Genomic DNA, 11,116 nt, shown 5'->3' with positions numbered 1-11,116 from the left:
AAATCAATTTCTTCAGTTGTAAATTAGGGCCTGTGCCGTCTCTTCTACTCACCTGCTGTAGGGTGGGGGAGCCTAAGAAGATAATAAGATAATGTCTTAATGAGATAATATGCGACATGCAGGCCTGATCAACAGTGGGCCTGCACTCACCTGGGGTCAGCTGTTTACAATGGTGCTTTCCAGCCTATGATGTGCCTACACATCGCCTGGGGCTCTTGTGAAATGAACATCTGCTTCAGTAGATCTGGTGTGATGCCTGAGGCTGGTGCTCCGCCCTTTGGAACTCCCGGGCCAGCTCCACCTTACGGAATTGTGGGGAGGCCCTGGGGTGAGCAAAGAGGAGCTTAGCGCTAGGGGTCTCTGATCTGAGCACTCCAAGGATTCTGCCTTCGCCTGAAGAGCTGCATTTCCTCATCCTCTCTTGTCAAGCACATTCCCTACCCAAGGGAGCATGTGTTCCCCTGTGAACCTGCCCGTGTCCTCTGGGGAAGCTTTGGGAGTGTGGCCTTGACCTTCTTCATGCCTTTGCTTTGCTGGGTCAAGCGGTGTCCAGACCTTCACTGATGGCCAGATCATTTTTTAACCCCTGTGTGGCAAAAAGCTTCACTTCAAATAAATGGATACCTTAAACAAACAAACAAACAAACAAAACACCATTCAGATAAAAATAAAGTACAAAAGCAAACAGAATGTATGAAGTTGGATTTGCTGATAATCAATAAACACCTTGCAGGACTTGATATGGACGGCTCTGTTTTCCCCCACTGCCCTTTAACCTTCGCAAACAGCTTACATGCAACAGAGCCCCAGCCTTGGCCTTGCACCCCATGCTCTGAGACCATGTCTAGGCCCAGGCAGGAAGGGCAGAAGTAGGGATTTTTGTTTGGCTAGCATCACAAAACTGGCTTGGTTTTAAAAATGATGTTAAATTTTTCAGCTTATGAAAACAAGCGGTACGTATCTGAAAATGAAGGTGGGGGACAGAAAACGTAGAAGACAAATCCTTCCTATGTGGGTATCACACTGCTTCTCTGTCTCCCTCTGTTACTAGTGAGCATGAATGGAAGTTGTGCCCTTGATTTCTTGGTGAAGTTGAATAGCACAGAGCCATTAGACAAATGAATGGGGGGTGTTTTCTGTTTAATCTTCAGACCAATGTGTGAAGCTAGGACCTATGTTATTTGCATTTTATAGATGAGAGAACTGAGGCCATGACCTTACTGGGTTATGGTGATGATTTTTTTTTTTTAAACGTGCACTATACATAGAAAAATATCTAAATTCTGGCACCATGTGTTATAATTGTGGTGGGACTTGGCCTAAGCACTAGCATTCTGGGATGCACTGGAGGGACTCCTAACTCAAAGTAGGAAAATCAAATATGGCCTCTCAGAGGAAACGCCAAACAGGAATGGGCTAAGTGAAGAGGGTGCGGTGGGAAGGGCACAGCTTCCAAGCACTATGGTGCATTCCTTGGTTGTAAATTCTTTGCAGGAGATGAGAGGGACATCCACTTCCTCTTTGCCTTCTTCATAATAGGCATGCAAAATAGGTGTATTGACCATAATAGCAATACAATCTTCTAGAAACCAAATCTAGGGCCATTTTTGGCCTCAACAGTTACTTGTGCAAATTACAAATAGATGATCCCTCTAGGGGTAGGTGTTAGGCACGAGGAAAAGGCACCCTCCCTAGACCCTGCTCTAGAGCCTATGGCTTTGGGCTTGTCCCCCACTTACGCCTTGTTAGGTATCTTGTTCCGTGTACCCACTGCACACCACTACCCATCAGAAGTCCTTGGTCATGGCCCTTGGCCCCGGAATACCGTGGCCCCACCTCCCCTATCCCTGACACTGGGGAGGAGTAGCAAGTGCGGGTCCCGTTGGCATGGAGGCATAATGACCAACACCAGATACTTTCAAGACTGGATTTTGATGGGGGCAACAGGAAACAATCTCTGAAGGCCCCAAGTGCCTGAAGGGAGGGGAACGGAAGCAGCTCTCTGTATAAAGCAGGCAAGTTGAAATGCCCAGAGATAGTCTTCCCTTCTTTCTAGAGATTCCCAGAGTGGCCTTGCTTAAACATGCCCTTTCTTGTACTTGAGAATAACTTCAGGGAAAATAATTTTATTTGTTCCTCATTATTTTTATGTGACTAATAAATCACATATAATTCTGGCACTTCTCCCTAATAGCAATTAGAATAAACAATAAGAATCATTTCAGCTGCTTGACAATTAGGGTTCTAATGAGTGAAATGGAAGTCGTGTGATGAGGATTTGGACAATTCATTAGTTGGAAACATAAGCACTTTAAAAAAACTAACGAAGTCTTTAGCTAAATTATTCAAAACACAACGAAAAATTGGACAGGAGGGACAGATGCCAGAAATAGGCCATATTCTTCACATTAGAGGGGGAAAAACATTCTGAGACAAATCCTAAAAAGGAAGTAAGAATCAAGAGTCAGAATGGTGTGAAATCTTCCTATCACTGAATGGTACAAGAATCACCACATATTCACAGAAGGAGGCACTTTCCACCATGTTCAAAGGCTTCGTCACTTGGCCTGACTATATATATCCCCACTGATTGAATATTTCTCAGCTGAGGAAGATCAGAGAGGTTGGGCCACTTGCCCAGAGCTACCCAGCCACCTGACCCAAATGCCTATCTCTCCACGTGTCCACCCTGCCATTTCCAAGGGCCATGGTAAATTTCTCCTGAGGGGACATTTTAGAAATGGCAGAAATCAACACAGGAAATGCAGAAGTGGAGGTAATCTGTATCTCCGTTCCTCCTTCCTTTTAACATAAGTATAATTTCCTATAGTAAAATGCACAAATTTTACCCAAGTGTACAATCTGTGAATAGGTGCACCTGTGTGCACACCTGTGTAGCCACTGCTCAAATCAAGAACTAGAACACTTCCATATCCCAGAAACGTCCACTGTGCCCCTCTAAGTAATCAGCACCCCAGAGACAACCGTTGATCCGCTATCACAGTAGGAAAGCTGGCTTGTTCTAGAACTTCATATAAATGGAATCATAGAGTATTCAGTGTTTCGTATCTGGCTCCTTTCACTCCACATAAAGCCATGCTGTGGCACATATCAGCAGATCAGCCCTTTTGATTGCTGTGAGTGATTGCCGGGTATGAATATACCACAATTTGTTCATCCATTCTGCTGCTGATAGACATTTGGATTATTTCCAGCTTTGGGCTATGATGAATGAAGCTGCTTCGAGCAATCTCACGGCACCCACATTTTGTGGCCATCAACACTCCTCCCCAGAAGGGGAATTCCTGGGTCACAGGGTGGGCTATGTTTAATTTCATTAGAAAGTGCCGTATGATTTTTTAGCTATATCTTTTTTTTTTCTTTTAACAGTAGCACTTCAACTCAGACTTTACCCACAGGCAAGAGTCACAAAATTTAGAGCTTTGGGTATCTTTGGGTTCCCTGGTGAGCAGTTCTTCCAATCTCATTTTAAGGAAAAACTGGTAAGTCCATCAGTCTTGTGTTCATCAAGTTTGGTCTGTACGTTTTTGTGAGGGGTTAAGTGTTACAAAATTAAAAAAAAAAAATGGTGTTTTACGGAGCAAGTACAAATGGGAAGGCAGAAAGAGCCTATGGATGGAGCAGAACCCGTTCACTCCCGGAGCGGTCCTGCGGGAACCAAGCGCTGGCCGCCTCCGGCTGCCTGGCTGCGGGGCGCCACCTAGCGTCGGCCGGGCTCCGTGCCGGGCTTGCTCAGCTCCTCGTTTCCTTCGGGCGTAGGAAATCACCCGGCGTCCCATCCTGGTGCCATCTTGTGCCAAAACCCGCAGAGCTCTTCTCAGCATCCTTGCCTTTCATCTTGCATAGTTCCTGAGCCTTCTGAAAAGGGCCCCTCAGGGCGTCTGGCATCTTGATCTCCTGTCCTCGCTGTGCCCCGCGGCTCCAAGAGCCTGAAGACCATGGACAGCGCTAAAGTGCCCCCGCATCCCCTCCTCCCCTCAGTCCTGCCCACTGTGCCCCTCAGTCCTTCCCTCCTGGACATCTCTTGGAGGATGGAGTCTCCTTTTAAAAGTCCTCTGGGGAAGCCAGAAAGGGGAACTGTGAACACTGAGAACTTAACTTCTCTTGGAATACGTGTGCCAGGCTCTGGGGTATTTTAAAAGGCGAAAGATTTCTAGGATTCGAAGAGCCACCAGAATAGATGTGGGGTATTTTATATTTAATGATCCAACAGGCTTCTGAGCAGCTATCCAACCCATTTTATAAATTGGGAAAGGGAGATTCAGAGAGGCTCAGCATTTTTTTCCCAGGTCTCACAGCCATTCCAGAAAGAACCAGATCTCAAACTCACCACTGGCTGTTTCCTTCTAGAAAAACAACACTTCTTCTCATCCCCCCCCTTTGTTTCCTCCCCCCCCCACCCTTTCCATCTTGTCCTGCTCTCCTGGGATGCTCATAAAATGTCGCTCCTCCCACTTTAGATGTCACAGGTCACATGGTTGGAAGGAACTCCTGTTGGCCCTTACAGACCACTGCCTGGCTCCCAGACAGCAGTCCTGAGTCTCCTGGAGGAGCCCAGACCAATCGTGGGTGTGCCCAGATTTCCTCGCCCCTCCCCTGTGACCTTTAGCTCTTTGCTTATATGAAAAATAATCCCTCTGGGATTTGAGATGTGTGGGCGTTTTAGCTCCCTTTTCCCAGGAAGGGATGCTGATAGTGAGGCAACTAGAAAAATAAAAATCCAGAGCAGGAAGGGTCTTTGAAGTTCATTTAGTTCTGGTGCAGAGGGATACTGAGAGAGGAGGAGCGGGTCCTAGGGACAGATCCTGCATGACTCGGTGGTGTGGATCGCAGAGCCAGGGTGGGTTACCATGTTCTTGGCTTTCTAGGCGCTGTCCCTGTGTGGAGAGAGGCATACAGGGTGTCCATGGGGAGTGGATAGAAAGGTATGCACAGACGAAAATGAAACTGGAGGGGAACAGTCACCCGTCCGAGGGGCCTTGTGAGTCTACAAGTATGGCCCTGACCAGTCTGTGTAGAGGTCCTCTATTAGGGGTTGAATTGTGACCTCCCCCCACCTCTGTCATAGGTTGAAGCCCTAACTCCCAGGACCTCAGGAGGTGACCTATTTGGAAATAGAGTTTTACAGAGGTAGTCCGGTTAAAATGAGCTCATCAGGGTGGGCCCTAATCCAATATGACTGGCATTATAAAAAGAGGAGAGTTGGAGACAGACAGCTCCACTGGGAGAACACCATGTGAGGATGAAGGCAGAAGTCAGGCTGATACTTCAACAAGCCAAGGGACACTAAAGATTGCCAGGAAGCCACCAGAAGTTAGGAGAGAGGCCTGGAGCAGGTCCTTCCCGTAGCTGCTAGAAGGAACCAGCCCTGCAGACATCCTGATCTCAGACTTTCAGCTTCCAGAATCAGAATCATGAGACACTAAATTTCTGTTTAAGTCTCGCCCCCTGCCACATCCCCAACCCCCCCGCCTCCCCATGTGCGCTCTGTATAGCAGTCCCCGGAAATGAGCCCAGGCTGTATGGTGCTCACTGAGTTGATGAAGATAGGCTCATGTATGATCACTGCACTGTTGTTACATGCTTCTTTGTAGGTGAGGGATTGTGTTCTGTATTTGCTAAAGATTGTGATCTCTTTCCTCAAAACTCTGGGTTGTTACCACTGAGTAATGACTACTAGGTGACCGTTAGAAGTGTGAAACTCTTGGGGCGCCTGGGTGGCTCAGGCAGTTAAGGACCCGACTCTTGATTTTGACTCAGGTCATGATCTCAGGGTCGTGAGGTCGAGCTATGTGTCAGGGAGCCCGCTTGAGAGTCTCTCTCTCCCTCTCCCTCTGCCCCTCCCCACCCCAGCCCCCCACCCTCACATGCTCTCTCTCAAAAAAAAAAAAAAAGAAAAGAAAAGAAAGAAATGTTGAATTCTTGTCTCCCAAACCAATCTCAGGTTGAGGGGGAATCACCTATAATTGCAGGACCAGGGCTGGGGAGAGGGAAGTGAGGTACCCAGGATGAAAAATTTAAGGAGGCCCCCTCTCTCAGGTGCTGACTCTCCACTGGCACTGCTCCACGCCCCCTTAAACGCTGCCTCCTGCATGCCTCTTTTGCCTTACCCTGGTCTAGACCCTGTACATTCATACCTGGAGCCAAAGAGAAGAAGATAAGCCTGCAGGATGTCTAGAAACTGCTATGTGATTGCAGGAACTGCTGTCAAGAAACCGGAGATGATTATAGAGAAGATGCTTCTGGACAATGCCTTTGTTTCCCTGAGGTTTCTCCATTGGCATAGCTGGGTGTAGGACCGGTGTCATGATTTTCATTTTTAGTAATTCTCAGAAGACTATTTTGAAAGAATCCAGGGACTCCATCAGCAAACATGTCCTGATTTCATGAGCTCGAGCTGGCTTTGCCATGGTGCTGGGAGGGCAGCAAGACCTGCAGCTTCGCTCAGGGATGGCTAGCATGGGCAGAGCACGAAGAACAGTTATTTTCCACATGGCGGGACCAAGCTGAATGATAGGACTTTTATTTTTAACTCTCAGTGAAAGATCTCCCCTCATAGGAATCTCGGATGAGACACCCGGCCTTGCACCATTGAATTAGGGTTGCCAGATCTAGTAAATTAAAAGACGGGTCACCCAGTGAAATTTGATTTCTGGATCACCAATGAATATTTTTTTAGTATAAATATGTCCCAAACGTTGCATGAGACAAATTTACCTAAAATTATTATCCTTTATCTGAAACAAATATAACTGGGAATCCTGTGTTTTATCTGGCAAATTCTATCTGGAGCCTGTATAAGGCAATTACCTGGAATGATTGCTGATATTTTTAAGAGCACACAATAGTATGACAAGGTATGGGGGGTTGTGTTTCGTGAAAGTTTTGACAACCCCCCGCCCTTGAGGTTTCTATCCAAAAAGACAGCCATTAATCTCAGTTTTTCAAGTGCTTCTAACTGTGTGGCAGGCATGTTTCACTTAGAAGAATTCAAGTTACATTTTTTGGCTTAAATAGATGGGAATGGTATAGTAGCCTGTTTGGAATTTAAATGCAGTCCAGCCTCGAAGACAAGTCTTTCGTGACTTAGAGCTGTTTCCTTGAGGCTTTCTTCAAGGGTTGGTGTTCAGGGACTGTCTTTGAATGTAAATTACATTTTCGTTAAAAATAATTTGTTCTCAAGGACTGCCCAAGCAATGTGGCTGAGAGGAACATCCTCATGACAGATGTGATTTGGACTGGTGTCCTTGGCAACCCTACAGGACAAGGGGGAAGCCAGGGTCTTGTTGTAGAGTGCTCCTAACTGTCCATCCACCCACATGTCCATCCCTCCATCCATCTGCCAAACACCTGGGTTAGGCACAGATGGAAAAGAGAGAGTAAAATGATACAGTTATATTCTTGAAGGAGCCTACAGTCTTTTAGGGAATACAAGCATGTAACTAGGCAATTCTAAAAATTGTGACTTTGTTATGATAGAGGTCGATACTGTGGATTATGGAACTACTCAGAACCAGGACTTAATTTAGGTGCAAGAGAGGAAAGAAGAACAAATTTTCAGGAGGAAATGAGGCCTTAGTAAGTCTGGAAGGATGAGGAGGAGTTATGTGGCTAGGTGTTATATTTAGAAGATTGAGCCGAGAATCATTGGTCATTATTTGGGTAGAGACTACAAAGGGAAGACAGAGGGAGGAATCAAAGTTGAGTCCTAGATTTCTGGCTTGGTACCCACCTCCTTAGGCTTGGACCTTCAAAGTAGTCACTCTTAGAAGTGAGTCACTAGACCACAATGAATATTGGGAAGACTTCAAAATGTTCATTCTCTGTGAGCTTGGTAGGTCTCACACTATTCAATGAGAAAGAGTCACCTCTCCTTTCTGGAAGCCAAGACACAGAAGGGCAGACTAGCAGACTGAGTTATTAAACACGCACATGTCCAAAAATCACCGTAAATGTCAAAGGTTTCCTTTTTTTCCCTGATACTTTGGCATCCATAGTTTCAGAAGTAGAGTATATCTATGAGATCACAGGTGAAACAGAGTGGATGTAGGGAAGAGGAAGTCAGCTGTGCAGTCCTGCTGGGTATGGGGGTTGCTGCTTCCAGAGAGCTGCTCAGAGAACTTGATGCATCAAATCTGGCAGATTGCCCTTAAAAATTGGACTGTGTCACTGGGTGGCACACTTCAACAAAATGGGTGGTACTGAGTTCCATAGATTGTATTTTTGGGCAAAATGTACTAGATGAGCTTACAGATTGTATTTTCCATGTCTTCATGACTAATGTTTGCCATTACTAATAGTTGGGGACAGTTCCTACTGGAACAGACGTCTTCAGTATTTTTTTTAATATAAAATTAGTCATGTAGATTCCCTGGGACTTGGTGTTTTATTAAGTCTCTCTATCTCATTCTCTCTCTCTCTCTCTCTTTCCCTTTTCAGAGGAAAGCTTTGTGCTGTGCACGCCTAAAAGATTTTTTTTTTTTTTAAGTGAGATGTGCATTCAAAGTGAAGTGGACCGGTTTCTGCTCAGAATTCAAACAAATGCCTTTTCTGGTCAAAATGATGAAAGGATCTAAAAGACAACTCTTTGATCAACTATCAGATGATACTTTTGTTCTACACCAGTGCAGCTTGCAGAATGTTTATTTGGCAATAGAAAAAAGGTCACCATTTTAAGGCAGTTCAGAAACCAAATGTTCCCATAATATGGCAGCTTTCTCACAAAGCACCCCTTGGCTTTGCTGCTTTGGAATCTGTGCTTTTGACAAGCTCAAGCTCTCTTAGATGTGTGGTGTGTGGGGGGGAGGGCAGCGGCGGTGTTCGGAGGTCTGTTGCAAAAATGGAGGTATCCGCTGCAAGGAAACTATTTATATCACAAGGTGAGTTCTTTAAATAAGAAAAGGAGGTGGTGGAGGGAGAGTATCTGGGCTAGGTGCGACATATGTAGAAACAGAACAGCGTGTGCACAGAAATTTGAATCAGGTTGTGTTTTTTTTTTTTTTTTTTTTTTTACTACCCAATCCTTTCTTTTAAGCAGCATTTGCACACCCCCTCCTGCAACAGAAACCTCTCTAATTAGCTCCTGCAGAATGTGTCTCTTTACTGCCACCTGTTGTTCAGGAAAATATTAGGGCTCAGTTGGGGGCCCTAGGAGCCGGTGGGGACTCCTGAGGTGCTGTCTCCGGTCCCCATGGCCATCCTCACTGGAAAGAACCCTTGGAGGCACAGGTTACCGAGGTGACCTAAGCCACGCTCATCCAGAGCCTGCAAACAGAGCTGGAAAACGACAGTTTCTTGACACAGAGCAAGCTGTGCACTTAGTTGCTAATCGTTATTGATTTAGAATCTTAAAAAGCTGTGCTTCCCGTTTCAAGAGAAGCGATGGAAAGTATTTTAGAGGTGGAAATTGCCTCTTCAAAGGATATTAAGGAAAAAGAAAGTGAGTGGAAGGAATCCAAGGTTGGGATTGTGCTAAACGCTATCTCAGCCTTCGGTATGCTAATTACAAATACCGGGGAAAGTTGAAACTAATCACAGCCTCAGGTCAAAGCCCCAGTCACCGCAAGTTAACCCAAGTGGCCCACTGTATACATTATATTTATTTTTGCTTCTCTTGGGTATAGTAAATGTGTCTGGTTTTGTTCATTAAAGCCTCAGATTGGGCTTATTTGGTTAACATCTGTTAGGACGAGGGTCTTACTCTTAATTGGTACCATCTGGAAAGGAGGAGGAACACACAGAGGATCATCATAATGGATTGAAGGCCCAGCCCTTATATATCTTGCAAAAAACTTGTTTTTGTTTGTTAAGCTGGTATTATATACAGATATACATACATACATGTACATACATACGTGCATATACATTATATATACACATATACATACATACATATACATATTTTATATATAACATATATATATAATGTTTGCTCATGTGAGAGACTATAATTTTCTAATTTTACCACCCAGCAATACAACAAAAAATGATCGGGATATGAGAGTCGCTCATTTAAGGTACCGGCACGATGTGTAGGGATGCTAAGGATCTTCCTTTGCTGGGATTTCTCCTCTTTGCAGCTCCCTAGTGCTTATTCCGGGCATCTTCCTCTGGCTCTGGTTTCCATAGCTGCAGCAGGCAGGTCTTCCCCACTTGCACGCAGATGCCATTCTGCACTCAAAGCCACAATGCCACAGGCCATGTTAGGGTTTCTGGGCTTTAGATCTCTCTTTATGTAATTTGAGAGCTCATTAATAAGTACCATTTTGTGAAATTGAAAAATAGAGAGGGAGTCCTGGCATTAAAAATAAAATCGGAGAAGAATTGAGTTAGGAACACAATGCACTTCTGTTTTGTTTTTTTTTTCCTCCTTATGTCAATTATAGTCTGGAGATAAGTGGGGACCCAGACACTCCGCTGCTCAGCCCCCACCAAAACCTCTGCAGGAAGCAGAAATCCAAGTAGACTCTTAGGGTTGATTTCCAGAGGCATCTTAGCTATGGAAGGGCTGCTTCTAAGATTCTAATTTTATCCCATTTAATTCTTGCCAACCTGTCCTTGCCGGGAAGCTTACTTGTGTGTGTGTTGAAGGGGGTGGTAATAAGCTTTTGAGGACGGGCCTGGGGAAATCTCTTCATGGGGATTTGGAGAGTGTGGGGGGGGTCCCACTTCTTCAAAGTTTCCTCTGCAGGGGACTATGCCTCTGTTACCCTAGAAAACTCTGGCTGAAATGGGAAGTCACTTCTCTGAACTCCAACTTCTCGTACTTTTGGGCGAAGGGAGTCAGGTCACGCCGCCATGATGGGCCATAGAGCTGGCCCCTTACGTGATGATACGCATGACAACCTCACTGGATGCTTCCTTCCTCACATCGTGGTTGGTTTCTTTCCAGGTTTTGAAAGAGAGCCGGGACACTTCCCTCTGTTCTTCTCACTGCTGCCTTTTCACAGACCGACCTGGGCACAGACATAAAGTCAGACTGTGTTTCCCTGCTGGAATGGTTGGAAGAGAAAAGTGTGTATTCGAGAAGAGGCTTAATGTTATATGGGGCTCCATCCAGTATGTTTGGTGATATTTTCCCAGCCTTCAATTTCCT

Source organism: Callorhinus ursinus, unplaced genomic scaffold (genome assembly GCF_003265705.2).
Source record: "Callorhinus ursinus isolate GAN/ISIS: 27379988/994484 unplaced genomic scaffold, GSC_fseal_2.0 scaffold47, whole genome shotgun sequence".
Classification (NCBI taxonomy): domain Eukaryota; kingdom Metazoa; phylum Chordata; class Mammalia; order Carnivora; family Otariidae; genus Callorhinus; species Callorhinus ursinus.
The sequence above is the reverse complement of the archived record's forward strand: the minus strand, read 5'-3'. Positions refer to the sequence as shown.